This window comes from Helianthus annuus, chromosome 10, assembly GCF_002127325.2.
Source record: "Helianthus annuus cultivar XRQ/B chromosome 10, HanXRQr2.0-SUNRISE, whole genome shotgun sequence".
NCBI lineage: Eukaryota > Viridiplantae > Streptophyta > Magnoliopsida > Asterales > Asteraceae > Helianthus > Helianthus annuus.
In genome coordinates, this window is record NC_035442.2 from 139,158,601 (window position 1) to 139,173,321 (window position 14,721).

A 14,721-nucleotide genomic window follows, 5' to 3' on the forward strand; every position below is an offset into this window, starting at 1 on the left:
CAAACAAGACATGCCAAATCCAGAGATCTTGTGGCGTGACAACTTGAAGTATTATGCTTGGACCTTCGTGATCACCTTGATGGTGTTGGCCTTTCCAAGCAGTTAGATAGGTTGCCATACCCAATGCGTGCAATTAAATCTACTGAGCATCCTAAGAAAACCGTGTATTCCTTACGGGCCTCGTATATTTTTTTGGATGTCACTTAAGGTCAGACTCCTCAAATCTTTTCATAGAGATCAACAACATCTAATAATGATGATAATGATGATGATGATGATGATGATGACGACGATGGCAATGAAGATAATACACTGGCAGAAAATTTCAAAACTTTCTCGACACACTCTTTCTAACATTCTTAAATACTCATTCCATGCTTCGGATGACATGTCATATGCTAGTTGAGAATTGCGGCCCTACACTTTTGCAAAGTAGAGTATCCAAGTTTACGTCTTGCATCCTCTTTTTGTTTCAAATACCTAAACTCGTGTTCTAAATTGCTGACAATTCCCAAAAAAAAAAAAAAAAGTCGGCGACTCATGTCACACCCTCAATTTCCATATGCGGAGTTTTACCGCAAGGTGTGTGACTGACTAGAATCTAGTCACTAATCATGTTGAACCAAACATTTGAAATTTTTAAAGTATCACTAACAACATGATAAGTGATAACGTTTTAGTTTTTCCAAATCACAGTTTATGTTGCAGCAGAAAGTAAAGTTAAAACCCAACAAGAACTTAAAGAAAAACCATAAGTTTAATAAGTGTTTCAAAACATAAAGTTTTAACGAACCACACCACTCCAGCAGCTTGCAACGCCTGTCCACAGCTGTACCTACTGACCTGCAAAGCATGCAATGACGCGTCAACAATAAAGTTGGCAAATTCACAAATTTGAGTTTAGCAAAAGTAAATTTCATAATGTTTTTGATTTATGTATGACTCAGGTAGCTAACCCTCATCACACGACTAAACTGTGTACGGAATGCTGACGTTTCGTTTTTGCCCTCATTAATTTCTATCAACATTATATAAGAGTGAAGGTTAGAAGTTCACGCCCGGCCTCCAGCACAGTGTGAGGTTTGTCAAACCTAATAGCGCTATCAACTAATACCCCACGTATGCCCACCCGGCAATCTAATCGGTAAAATATAGGGACTTTTAAGATAGAGTTTTATTTTAGTCCCAGTGTACTATTCCACCTCCAGTGGATAGTATGTTTCAGTGGCTCACACAAGGAATGCGCGTGTAGCCTCAAAAAGGGCTACCATAAAAAGAGTTGTTCCAACTAGGAACGTGTGCTTTTGGAAAATGACTGTGAACTCACCTTAATTTGCTCGGTAGTAAACTTGAAAATTCATCAAGATTGTCAATCTCGTCCAAGTTATACGATTGCGAGGAGTCGCTAGGAACTTGAAACTGATGAGTTAGCGTTCTTGGGTTGCTTTACATCCACAAAGAAAGAGGGAGAGGGATCGCAGGTTTCAAGATAGGGTTTGTGTGGAGTTGGAATTTGTTAACAAAATAACATGCAGATACGTAATATATATTTAGGATTAAGTTGGGGGCGGTTTGGGATAAAAAAAAGAGGTTGTCAAATGGCTTGTTGGGCCCTAAAAAAAACTAAATAATACAGCCCAAGCTGCTAGGCCTTAGGGAGTTAGGGTTGGCTTCAAGTGGGCCAAAAAGTTGTTGACCGACGGCCCTAAAGTTAGAGCCTGTGGAGTTATTACGTTATCATCACATTTTCCATGTATATAAATTCAATTAAATATAACATAATAAATAAACGTAGGATGGTAAAATTATATTAGGATTTGAAATATAAAAGGTGTAAAAATATTTATATACATGAGATAAAAGGTGTGAAACCTAAAGGGTTCAGGATGTATTTGGCCAAGGAAAATTAATGAGGGGGGGAGTGGATCGTAACATTTATAAAAATATGCACCACAATATACCTATATATACATTATTCGGATGTTTATTAAATCTATAATGGGTTACCATATCGCGTGATATAAAGAACATAAGTAAAAACGAGCAACAAAAGATTAGCGGTTTAACCTCAAAAATGCAGATTGTCACAACTCATCTGAAAACGACATCGAAAATGAGCATCATCATACAACATGATCTCAGAAAAATAATCATTCACCAAGCACTCATGAGCATCCTCCCAACCCCGTTTAAATGCAGGTTGTCTAGTACTTTGTTGTAAGGTTTCAGCTTCATAGACTAAAAGTTGGATCGTTGTCTGAACTGCAATAATTGTCATCTCTCATCAATCAAGCCCGAATTAGATGAAGAGTCAGTGTCCAGTTTTTTTTTTTAAATATAGAGAGAATTTTTGAGAATTGGAAATGAATTAAAGTTTTATTTGATGAAATGTGTGTGTATTGATTTTGGACCGTTGTATAACGGCTAATCAAGCGCCCCCCTCCATTTTCTCCTTTCACTCCTGTTAAGAGCTTAATAATAATAATAAAAACAACAACAACAACAACAACAAGGGTTGTTGGATTTTATCACTCCCAACTTTGGGGTATTGGCCGTTGCCACTCCCAACAATCACTTTGACTCCCATCATTCCCATCTTAACATTTTATGTGTTGTGTCACTCCGGAGTTAACCAACCACTAACTACGCTAGTTTTTTTTATTATCCTACATGGCTATTTTATCCAACGTGGCAAGATAGTGTGGATTTGGAGCAATTATAACCCATTTAAGTTCGGATATAACCCCTTTATTTTCCCACCAAACCAATTATAAACCCTAAATCTTCCCCAAATCATTCAATTGAATCCTCTGAGCAAAAGTGTTTAAAACCCTTTCTGGACCCATATTACCCGCTAATCCACCCCCATCTCAGAGTGAACCAAAACCCCTAAAATAGCCCCTGCTGTGGCGCAATCATTCTGCACGGGAATGGGAACCTGTTGCTGCTCACTCGCTACAACTTCCACCATGTTTGGATCAGAGTCATCTCCAAAACACCCCTATGATAGAACATCAGCAGGGTTTTAGGGTTGTCAGTCGAAAAAACACCATAATTATCACAAGAGGAGCGACGATTTTGACATCAAGCATGATTTTTTTAACGAACTTTTTAACACAAATAGAGCTAGCGAGAGCAATAACATCAGCACCAGAGCTTTGACCCGGGTTGTAAAGTTCCGTATTTTCCAATTCTTTTTCTAATATTGTAATTCATATTTCAATTCTAGTCCTTGTAATTCCTAGACTTGATCATAACGAAATCATATTTTGTATTATTTTTGTTTAATAATACTTGCACAATATGTATAAACAATAACGAAATACGCGTTTTTAATTAAAAACTAAGCCATACATCGAGATTATATTTTTCTTTGGATTGTTATTCATATGTGTTACATTATTATACATGCTTGCATACAGCTAAATGCCCAAAAACATGCTTAATTACGAGTTTCTAGCTTAAAATAATGAAATTATCAAACTCTAGGGGTCAAATTGCAAATTCTGGAAAGTCTGGTAAATTCTGCAGGTGTCGCATGGCCATGCAACTGATGTGCATGACCATGTGTGTCATGATCCGCACAACCGTGCACCTGATGTGCATGACCATGTGTGCCGTGATCCGCACGACCATGCACCTGATCCGCACGACCGTGCAAAATCACCAGGTTTGGCAGAATGTTTCAAAATTCGTGAATTTTGGTTCCATTTCCCTCATTTGAACCCCCAACCACCTCATTTAACACCCAAACCCTAATCCCATACAACCCCTTACCAACTCGTAAACACATTCCACACTCTCTAATCACTCTCAAACACTCCAAATCTTCAAGGTTTTGCAAATTTGGGCAAAAAAGTTCTAAGTGCAAAAGTGAGTTTTTAACTCACTTACTTCATCTTTTCTTCATGTTTTCTTGTTTATCCTTCCTTGGATAAGCTCTAGAAGTGTTACCACATATTTTTCAAGGTAAACAAAGATGGTATATCACCATTTTGAGGTCCAATTGGGTGTCTTTCTTAAAACTTTCATACTTGTTCATCTTGTACTTTGTTTCTTGGATTTCTTTGCACCAAACCAAGTTACCAACAAGTTCTATTGTTGGAAGACTTGTCTTGAAGTATGAATTCAGAAACTTTAAGGTCATATACCTCCATTTTAATACAATCTATGTCACCAAGTAACTTTCAAGTGAACAAACTACACAAAGTCTCCAACCAAAATCATGTTTAAAATGCACTCGTCTGCTTGAACTCACTTGGTCACATGGTGAATTAGAAGAGTTTTCTTATGTTGTTCATATTATTCATGACCATCTGAATCATCCTTATGGTGATTTTGTGCAATGGTGAACATCATGAGGTTAGTGGATTACCCTACCTCTAATACATGACCTATACATGACTATAATATACTTATTAATACCCTTTATATAGCTTAAACAACAAGTTAGAGGGGTTGAAAATGCCAAAAAGTTGATAATACAAGTCCAGTGGCCAAAACTATCAAAAAGTAAAATTATTTTTGTCTCAAGGCCTTGTGGACCGTAAGACATAAATCCTTGCGGTCTGTAAGACATGCCCAGAAGCAAAATTTTTGCTTGATCACCAAGTATGCCGCCACCTTTCTTCATCTTTTGACACCTTGCACAAATTTTTGCCACCTTAATTCTGGTTAAGACACGTGTTGGGGCACTAATCAACATCTAAACACATTTGATAACACTTGGCATCACCTCCCTGATCTCCAATTAGTATAAATAGGTCCATGTTCTGGAGATTTCATTCACATCTTTCATTCTTCACTTTTTAAATCTCTCTTGGAGCTTGCTCTAGCCATTGGAGCCTCCTCTTCTAAGTTCAAGCATTCTTCCCTTCACTAGTAAGTGTTCTTTCATGTCTATTTCAATTTCGTTGTTAGTATTCACCCGAAAGTCAAGCAAATTAACTTTTGATTTGACTTTCAGTTCCAACCATTTCGGTCAAGTCAAAGTTCAAAATGAACTTTGTTACGTGATCATAATAACGAAGGTGTTAATCCCTTGCAATTACACCCTCTGAACATCATGTATAGTAGGTGAAATGACGAGTCAAACTTTTACGAAATAAAAGTAAAAAATATAAAAATATGCATTTTACTACAAATGAGCTTTTAAGTATTAAAATTAAACATTTTGACACCAAATCAGTTTTAATAATATTAACTCATCATTTCTAGTTTAGTGCTCTATTCTTAGTCGAAAATCAAGCAGTTTGATTTCTGCTTTGACTTTCGAATCTGACCCGTTTGGTCAATCTTAGGACCCAACAAAGCCCAATAATATTACCATAGTAATATATGGAATAACCCCCTGAGGTTATACCTTATGGTCATATCATTTGATAGGTCAAATGACGAGTCAACTATTATACTTTTAAAATGTCAAAAATACTTTTTTCAAATAAAATGGTTTAAAACTTATATAAGCTATATTTTTACACCAAGACTGATCATATAACACAAATAAACTTGTTTTGACATTTTGGACTCATCATAAGACCCATTCGACCATTCGGACCCGTGTTCACGCATACGGCTAGTTAATTAGCGTAAACTAGCCGTAACGGGTCAAAACACTTCAAAACACTTTCCAATCATAATGTTAGGTTTAACCAACCATGTTACATGAGATCCCTGCTCATATGGTTGTAAACCACATTCTATTCATTCTTCCGTCAAATCCGTATTATACGCATTCAAATCCTTGTTTGGACAGATTCTGTGTTGTTATTTTAACCAAGCATAATTTGCTCAAAACTTAACCAAACAAAGTAAAACCTTACATTTTGATTGATTTTATTGAAACACATTTTTAACGATGTATGGTACATCAACAAACACCTGTGTTTTGACCCTCAAATGTCTAAAATCAAACAGAATGTCAAAATTGGACAGTTTGTAAAGATCAATAGTTTTGACCACTTTCGGGGTTCCAAACAGAAAAACTTTCTAAACAAAAGTTGTAGAACACACTTTGAAGTAATAAGCTGGAAACTTTTATTATTTTTCGACAACGTTTGCTATTTTTAAAGTATTTTACAAAAACGATACAAAAGGCTGCCAGAACTCCTATCTTCTAAAACATCTAAACTTTTTAAAAGTTATGATGTTTCCATAACCTAAATTCATCCATAAACATTACCACAACAAAAATTTGACGAACGAATCCTTATTTTCAGGAAAACACTTGAGCTTTGTGAGCACATGTAGGAACATCGTCTAAGCAACCAGTGAGTACATAGTTCTCCACTTTTCCGTTTTCAAAATGTTTTGGGGTAATTCATATGTGCTAAGCATTTTCTCAAATAACAGGTATGGCATATGTGTATACTAAGTGCTCTTTGTGTGTACAACTTATGTGACGAAACAAAGTACAAGCGGTTATGTGTTAAGTTGTGTGGTGTTATAACATGGAATCTAGAGTGATTTAGATAACGAGACGAGTGTAATGCAATAAGGGAATGGTGGATACACCGCTGGTACTTCCTATATATGAGTGCTCTTATCGAATTACCCATCGTAACGTTATTCAAATCAGTTTATGATTCTATGTTATGATAAAACAAGGTGTAGTGTGTTTATGTGCAACATATGTAGTGAAACAAAGTATAAATCTCAAATCCTCATTGATCTATCTATGCAATAGTTAGATCCTTGTTGGGTACTCAAAGTACTATTCTAAATCCTTGATTGGATTTCTAAGAGTACTTTCACAAGTTTTTGGTCGGTTTCTATGCAATGTGTTTATGTGCAATATATGTGGTGAAACAAAGTTCAAGTGGTTATATGTTGTGTGGTGTTATAACATAGAATCTAGAGTGAACTACGATAATGAGGCGAGCATAATACGATAAGGGCATGGTGGATATGCCACTGGTACTTCCTACATATAAGTGCTCTTATCGTATTACCCATCGTAGCGTTATCCAAAATCACTTGATGATTATATGTTATAATTAGACAGAGTACAAGTGAAACAAAGATAATGTACAATTTTTGTTAACATAAAATTACTTGGTTTTATACATATTGTCATTTACAAAACATTTTTGACACAAACTTTTACTATAAAGAACGACGTGTTGCAATACTAAAATTTTTGCCATATATTGGTTACGAAAATCTATTTTCACTCATCAACTCGCGTAGTTGAACAATGTGTTGCAACAACAAAACTTTTGCCAATAATTTGGCCAACAAAACCTATGACACTCACCAACGTTATTGTTGACCGTCTATTTTCACATATGTTTCAGGTATCGACATTCAAGCTTGCTACACATAGGCACACACTCGGGCCTTAGATTGCCTTCAAATTTAAAAATAAATGCTTGTACTCCTTTGTGCTTGTAAAACAATGTAAGCAATATAATGAAACTTTAGTACCATGTGTTGTGAACAATTTGTAACATGACTTCCCAACGATTCCGCCGCGAGTTGTTATACGCGGTCATGGTGTTACAATCGGTTGGGGTGTGACACGGGTTCCCACGTTGAGCCTTCATATTCGGGTATTGAACCCGTATTTGCATTAGGGGAGGCTGAATCACTGATGTTCTTCCTTGAAGAAGAAACTGAGCCATCTTGAGGCAGCGATACAGTAGCCGAATGCTCTAAATTGGGAGGCGATATATGTCCATTCTCTTCACTCGATTTTTGTAAAAGTGAAGTTAGGTTAGGATTTGGTGGGATAGGTGGATTTGGAAGAGAAAAGTGAGGGATTTCACCCTCAATTGAATAAATTTCGAACATAAAGGAGGATAGTTGCTAGAGAATGTTTGATTTTGCTCAGAGGATTCAATTGAATGACTTGGGGATGATTTAGGGTTTATAATTTGGTGGGTGGATAAAGAACGGGTTATATTCGGACTAAAATGGGTTATAAGTGCTCCAGATCCACGTCATCTTGCCATGTTGGATAAAATAGCCACGTAGAATAAAAAACTAACGTAGTTATTGGCTGGTTAACTTCGGAGTTACACAACACACAAAGTGTTAAGTTGGGAGTGGTGAGAGTCAAAATGATTGTTGGGAGTGGCAACGGCCAATACCCAATAGTTGGGAAATACAAAGGAACTTTCGACGCGGCATTTTGGTTGATAATGCATAGGAGATTACGTTTTTGGTCGAAAATGCACAGGCTCATGTAGCTACTCCTTAGAAAATTGCCTAAGAAAAAGTTTTCTATGAGGTATTTTTCCACCAATTTTATCATCTCAAATGTGTTGGAAAGTGTTCTACGTATTTCTGATAAAAATATGTGTGTTTTTTAAATCTTTATTTTTTCTAGTAGTGACTTTGACAAAAATGATTAAGCCAGTGAGCTCCCTAAAAAAACTTGCTTTTGTTCACACCTATTAATGAACTGCTAGTTTTAACTTTTAAGTTACATGAATAATATATATTTTTATAACTTGCGAAACATATAATTTGAATCACTGCTAAAAGCTTAGTTACACGATTTCATGACTTACTCCTACAAAATCTGTAATCACCTATCTTAGAAAATCTGTAATCACCTAACCTGAAGTTGTTCTGTTATCACCTAACCTAAAGTTGCTCTTTTATAGATTGTTTTTTTTTTCCTTTTATTTTCTCCGCAATAAGTGAAATAATGTCCCGTCGACAAGCAACAGAAGAAACTCAACTAGCCGTACCATATTCAGAAATAGATTGATTAATGAGTAATATCAAATTAACTCATTATTAAATAATTGTATAAAACATAAAGGTAAAACGCAAGAAGACAACTTGATACTCTTGCACACTTATCATTGAGCTTAGTTAGTATGCACAATTATTCGCCTTAGCTAATAGTTGATTGATTGCTTATAATAAATGTTGATAAATAATTCCTTGTAAATTATTTCACATAATTAATCTAGAGCCAAAAAGAGCTTTTCTTAAAAATATATATTATTTATATTACAAGTTCTTTCCATGTAGTTTTATAAAATACAAAATTTTATACATGTTAAGTCATTTTAGTACAACTAGATTTACTTAAGACTAACGTGAAAGTGTAATATATCGTTACAAGTTAGTATGTATGCACTACACATTTATTCGAGAGGTCTTAGGTTCGATTCATACTAAGTACAAATTATGTAATATGGGTGAGCACCACTCGGAGGGATTCGAACTTGGGGTGAGGATTTAAACAGCATATGTTGAGCCTTTTAAGTAAGCTGAAAATCCAGTTGAGTTGCCATTAAAAAAAATTTATTCCAGACTATAATAATTCTAGGCACCAACGAGCCTACGGGTTCATGAGGGAATTACCCCATTGGCGGGAGTTAGGGGTAGCACCCTTTGTAGGGTCCAAGGGGAGTCTCTTGTAGAAAAAAAAAAAAAAACTTTTGACACATAGTTGAGAAGGTTTTTTTTTTTTTTGAACGACAACAACACTTTATATATATATAGGGAGCCGCTAGAATGAGAACCACCTCGAGTTGTAAGAACCGCGAGAACTACACCCCACGGAGGGGCGTTCGCCGCGATTTTTTTTTTACAAGTAGATGTGTGCATTATAAACACGACCGTAAAAAATCACGGCGAACGCCCCTCCGTGGGGTGTAGTTTTTTACACCTCAAGTTTGGTGAAAAAAAAAAGAAAAAAGAAAAAAAAATTAAAAAACACCAAACTTGAGGTGTAAAAAACTACACCCCACGGAGGGGCGTTCGCCGTGATTTTTTACGGCCGTGTTTATAATGCACACATCTACTTGTAAAAAAAAATCGCGGCGAACGCCCCTCCGTGGGGTGTAGTTCTCGCGGTTCTTACAACTCGAGGTGGTTCTCATTCTAGCGGTCCCCTATATATATATATATATATATATATATATATAAGGAGCCAGCAAGAGCCAGCAAGAGACTGGAAAACATACAAAAATCCGCAAAAAGGAAAACAATCAGCAGAAAAGCAACATTACAACAGATTAACAATGTTGAAATCAGCCCACTCAACCATGACAGATTCTTAAGCTTGGTCCGATTGTTAATCCAAAAGAAAGTGTCCTCTTTGATCAACTCTACCGTCTCTCTAACCGGAACAAAAGAGTCTTCAAAAATTTTCAAATTTCTCGCACTCCATATTCTCCAAACAGTCGCCAAGCTGACCGTATACACCAATCGTTTCCACGTCTTGCTGCCCGGACAATCCTTGAGAAAGTCAATAAAATCCTTCAATCTACTACAGTTTGAAGGGAAGCTTATTCGCATCCAAGTAACCACTTGCCACCAAATACTTTTGGCCCACAAACAACCAAGGAATATGTGATCCAGGTTCTCGGACTGAAACCCACACCGAGGACAAAGCGAGTCCGACAAAGGCACTCCCCGCCTGATCAGACCCTCTTTTGAAGCGATATTCCCCCCGATAGCTCTCCACAGAAGAAAGTTACATTTGGGAGGGGCCCATGAATTCCAAAAAAAGTCCCTGAACTCTCCTGTAACATCGATTTGGGCCTTCTGAATATCAAGACGCACCTGTTTTGTAGAAAAACCATCACCGGAACCGGTTTTCCACCTCCACTCGTCCCTGACGTTGGTCAACTTAACATTACCCAACCTGCTCATAAGGCCGCCGATTTGCTGCCATTCATCCAGGGAAATCAGATCTCTCAGCCAATCCCACCTCCATTGAACGGTGTTCTCGCCAAGAGACGCATACTCCGCAACCCGAGCATTCTTATACTTGGCTAAACTAAAGATATCCGGAAAGACATCTTTAATCGGTTGCGAAAACAGCCAAACATCCTTCCAAAATCGGATAGAAGACCCATTCCCAACATTAGCGACCAAATTATCTTGAATCCGAATACCACTCTTCAAAAGCTTCACCTCCATGTTTCCAATATCTTTCCAAACTCCCGAAGTAGATCTTTTCAAAGGAATCAAACTACTCTCAATTTTGGACTTATGAATAGCGGTAATTACCTTAGCCCAAAGGTGATTAGGCTCCGATTTGAGACGCCGCCACCACTTGCACAACATAGCTTGATTAAACTCCTCAATACCCCCCAAACCCAATCCGCCATCTTTCCTAGGGAAAACTAACAAACCCCATTTCACCCATCTAATTTTGTGACCCGTACTAGTTTTACCCCAAAGAAAATCTTTACGAATCTTCTCAAGCTTGTTAATAATCACCTTAGGGTCTGAAAAAATGGAGAGAAAGTATGAAGGGAGGCTACCCAAAACCGACTTAGCCAATGTCATCCTCCCCGCGAACGACAAATGATTCGCTTTCCATCTCGACAACTTCCTATTAAATTTATCAACAATTGGTTGCCAAAAACGGGCCTTCTTCATATTAACACCAATCGGGATACCCAAATAGTTGAAAGGGAACGAACCATTCTCACAATTTAGGACCCGAGCAAGCCGAGTCACTTCCGCGTCATTTACACCAACACCGAATAACTTGCTTTTACTAGGATTAACTTTTAAGCCCGTTACTAAATTTAGCCATCTTAAAAGGCGGTTTAGACTTAGCACATTAAGATCCGACCACTCCCCGATAAATATAACGTCATCCGCATAACAAAGGTGTGATAAAAACGGACCCTCGTTCGGAAGTTTAATCCCCTTGAATAAACCCAGTTCACACATTCTCTTCATAAACATATTGATAATTTCCAACGCGATTATAAAAAGAAAGGGAGAAATGGGATCACCTTGTCTAAGGCCACGTTTAAATTTGAATTCTTTTGTCGGGGATCCATTGACAAGAATCGAGCCCTTGCCTGACACAAGGCAACCTTTAACCCAGGAAATCCATTTATCCAGGAAAGGTATGTCGTGCATAATTTGAAGCAAAAACTTCCAATTAATTGAATCATACGCCTTCTCGAAGTCAACTTTGAAGATCAACATCTTGGTCTTACTCTTTTTTGCCCAGGCAACCGTCTCACTAACTATTAAAGGGCTATCAAGAATATTTCTTCCTCCAACAAACGCCGACTGACTCGGCGAAATCACATCACTTAAAACAGACTTCAATCTGTTAGCGAGAACTTTGGTGATGATCTTGTAAATTGACCCCACCAACGAGATTGGCCGAAAATTAGACAGAACCTGCGGGTCTTTGATTTTTGGAATAAGAGCCACGAAAGAGGAATTACAACCATCACTAATAATCCCTCTGCAATGGAATTCTCCCATAACATCCATAATAAGCGGGCTCAAACGGTCCCAAAAAACTTTAAAAAATTTCAAAGAAAACCCGTCTGGGCCCGGGGCTTTACTTCCACCACAACCTTTAATAGCTTATTTAACCTCGTTCACCGTAAAAGGGGCATACAAAAGCTATCCATTCTGCTCAGAGATCCTAGGCAGCCCGGTATCCGCGAACTTCGGACGTCTACGAATAGGCTCCGAGAATTGTTTTTTGAACCAAATTCTGATTTCCGATTTCAAATCCACGAGTCCCGAAAACAAAGCCCATTGATTCTGTTATTAGCAATGTTAACATTAATCACCCTATGGAAGAAAGAGGAATTCTCATTCCCAAACCGGATCCAGTTGACTCGAGCTTTTTGTTGCAGGTTCCTCCCTTTAATATTCTCTAATTTTTTTAACTTCAATCTAAGCTCAACCCTTGTACTTTTTTCGGACTGAGATAACGAAGACGACTCCGCTTTTTTCTCAATTTCACCTATCAAATCAACCATATCCTGAACTTCTTTTTTTCAGCCGCTAAAACTTCTTGTCTCCATTTTTTTATTTCCTTTTTTATATTTCTCAAAGAGTTCGCAAGAAAAACATCACTCGATAACCCATCATTAGCAACCGCTAGATTTGACTCGACAATTTTAGCCAATCTTTCTTCTCCAATCCAGGAGTTGAAAAATTTAAACGGAATGGGTCCGAAATCTTGAGGAATGCAAGAAAGGACTAAAGGGCAATGATCAGACAAACCCCGAGAAAGGACCTCCAAATTGGCACACGGTCACAGATGCATAAACTCCGCATTCACCAAGAATTTGTCTAACTTGCTCATTTTGACCTCAAAATTATCGGAAACGAAAGTAAAATTACCTCCAGACATATGATATTCACGTTCTCCGACATGCGACCCTTCGATCTCAAACAACTGAAATCCGGTGACTTGCCAAACTCCGATGAAGCTTCAGGGGCTGAGACTTCCGATACATCGTCGCTGAGAAAACCCGGGCACCACTGGCCGGCAATCTCCTCAACCCAAACCTTGATCAGCTGGTCTTTCCAGGTTAGCTTCATCTCCAAAGAAATTCTTTTGCCTGAGTTTACGAGGATAGCCATCCTCTCTTCCCCCATATTTCCATCCTCCGCAGAAGCTTCGGACTTAACGAGCAATCTACCACACCTTTCCCTGATCCGATTGAAGACGTGCCGATCCCACAGGGAGATCGGGACCCCAATAACTTTAATCCACGCCACTCGTTCAAACACCGGGGGGAGGCCATCCCAAACATATAGCCTAGAAAACCAGTTGGACCATTCTTCACCCCTAATCCTCAGAAATTCGTCTGCTTCTTCAACATTTGAAAATGACACTAAAACCTTTAAACCTCCTAGATATTTCAACAACAAACCGTCTTCCACAAGACCCTCCAGATGAAATTTCAGATTATTCAAAGTTTCCATGTCCTTAACTTCTCCCACCAAGTATTTGAATTCCCACATCTTCTTAGTTTCTGTGTTCATTGGAGGTAATTCGATAGTCACCCTTGGGTCTTTAACATTCTGGCCAGAAACAACATTCCTATATGACCGACCATCCACGTTGCTAGAAATCTTGTCTACCACGTTCTGATTCTAATTAACTGGAATCCCATAATTGAGCCTTGAGAACACCGACACCATATCCCCGGACAACGGCATCTCCGACTTTGAACCATCCTTATTAAACTTGGCCAGGTTTACTCCAATAACAGCACCATCAATCTTGACATCCTTCAGTTTACTCAACCAACTTTCTACATCCTTAACATGAGCTAATTTGATAAAGCCAAATCTGTTGCCAGCTCTATCCGATTTCCGTGGAACATAAACATCTTCCAGATTTTCCAAAAAGCCAAAAGCCTGCCATAATGAATCCCTAGTGCATCCTTCGGGCAGATTGGAGATGAAAAAGGATGTTGTATTACGGAGCCGATGTTCCCTTTGCAGAAAACTTTTCTCCTTCCTAGCTTCTTTTTTGCTGAGAACCGTGTTCCACCCATCATCCTTAGAACCGTGTTCCACCCATCATCCTTAGAATGCCTCCTGTTCCCCCCCCCCCCCACCAAAAAAAAAACCTAAAAAAACCTAACACCCCCCCCCCCAAAAAAAAAAAAAAACCTAAAAAAAATCTAAAAAAAAAAACTAAACACCCACCCCCACCACCACCCAAAAACCTAAACCCCCACCCCCTCGGCAAAAAAAAAATTTTTTTTTTTTTTGGGTGGGTGATGTGGGGGGGGGGGGGTTAGGTTTTTGGTGGTGGTGTATGTTTAAGGTTTTTTTTTGTAGTGGGGTTTTTTTGTGTAGTGGGTTTTTTTAGGTTATTGGACACTTGTCACTCTATAAATCCTTCTTACACTTCTTACAATATCCTTTGTATTTGATCCTAATCCCATAATCAATAACTAGTTACCAATGATGAGTTATCATTAATAACAAGAAGTAACTGATTAGCAACAACTTGATCCATCACGA

General features: G+C 38.0%; 1 long non-coding RNA gene across 1 annotated transcript; it reads right to left on the reverse strand.

Moving 5' to 3' along the window:
- Positions 1–615: 615 nt before the first annotated feature.
- LOC110882617 lies at positions 616–1,508 on the reverse strand. The gene is made up of 2 exons (XR_002560150.2): positions 1,328–1,508; positions 616–843 (listed from the first exon to the last, which is right to left on the reverse strand). It is a non-coding gene; the product is annotated as an uncharacterized LOC110882617 (long non-coding RNA).
- Positions 1,509–14,721: the final 13,213 nt, after the last annotated feature.